This window comes from Sapajus apella, unplaced genomic scaffold (assembly GCF_009761245.1).
Source record: "Sapajus apella isolate SASKATOON/1434 unplaced genomic scaffold, GSC_monkey_1.0 scaffold234, whole genome shotgun sequence".
Classification (NCBI taxonomy): domain Eukaryota; kingdom Metazoa; phylum Chordata; class Mammalia; order Primates; family Cebidae; genus Sapajus; species Sapajus apella.
The window spans coordinates 109,623-110,884 of record NW_022437174.1 but is presented as its reverse complement, the minus strand read 5'-3'; positions in this window follow the sequence as shown (position 1 = coordinate 110,884).

The window sequence follows — 1,262 nt, the reverse complement described above, 5'->3', positions numbered from 1 at the left end:
CGGGGGAGGCAGAGGTGACCAGAACCTGGAAATCTGGAAGGCGCCCCAGGGACCAGACACCCAGAGCTCTAGGTGGTGCGGGTCCTGCTGGGCCTCCCCTGGGTGCTGGGAGCCTGCACCCGGTGCGGCCTCTACACTAAAGGGCCACGGCTTCTCACTGCACCGTCCAGGCCTCTGTCACTGGTATCCCAAAGCCCTTCTTCCGTCAGTGCTCCCCAGAGTCCCCATTCCTGGGCCTGGAGGGCTCCTCTGAGGAAGCCCACATTGGCCACCAGGCCTCTGACCTGTGCCAGGAGATACGGGGACCTTGAGCCCCAAACCCACATGGAGCAGGACTGCTGCCCAGGAAAGGACAAGGGGTTTCAGCAGATGACGCCTGCGACAAGCGAGGTGGGTGCAAACGGTGACCGCGCTGTGGATGGCATGGTGACCCCATGAACTTCACGTGCACCTCTGGAGGGCCCCCTGGAATCAGAAAACCTGAAATGGCTGTAAGATCCTGGGGACAGGAAGAAATGGTCCACGGCGGCGGCGCCTGCTTAGCTCTGAGACATTCTCTACAGTTTCTCATTCCAGCCTCAATCCGCAAGGCCCTAGGACTTTGTAAATGACTTTGGCCAGCCTCCTGACACCACACCCTACGACCCCCTCCCAGCTTGCAAAAAACTGCCCAAAACTTTTGTAACTTCCCACTGCCTTCCCCACCAACTTCTATCCCAGCGCCCTCTGCTGACACCATTTTCAGCCTCAGCGCCGCTGCACCCCGGTGAACAAACAGCCATGTGGCCCACACAAAGCCTGTTTGGGGGTCTCCTCATTCAGAGTGCGTATGCTAACATGAGGGCTTCGGAGAATTGTTCTGGGGCCCGTGGGAATCAGATAAGACTTGTGGTGGCTAGCGCTCTAGAGAGGACGCCCCACTTAGCTGTCAGCCCCTCCCTCTCTGCCCTAAAGTAATTTGATCCTCAGGAATTTGTTCCACCCTCATCTGGTCCCAGCCAAGTCCCAATTTGACGAAGGCCAGGAAAAGGAAGTGGCCGAGAAATCGAAACTAATGGGGAAGGGGAGGGCCCACCGAGAAGCATCCCAGCAGCCCCACCACGGCCGGTCTTCCCCGGACACCATGAACCACACTGTCCAAACCTTCTTCACTCCCGCCAGCACCGACCGTCCCCCGAACTATGAGATGCTGAAGGAGGAACATGAGGTGGATGTGCTGGGGGCGCCCCACAACCCTGCGCCCCCGACATCCACCGTGATCC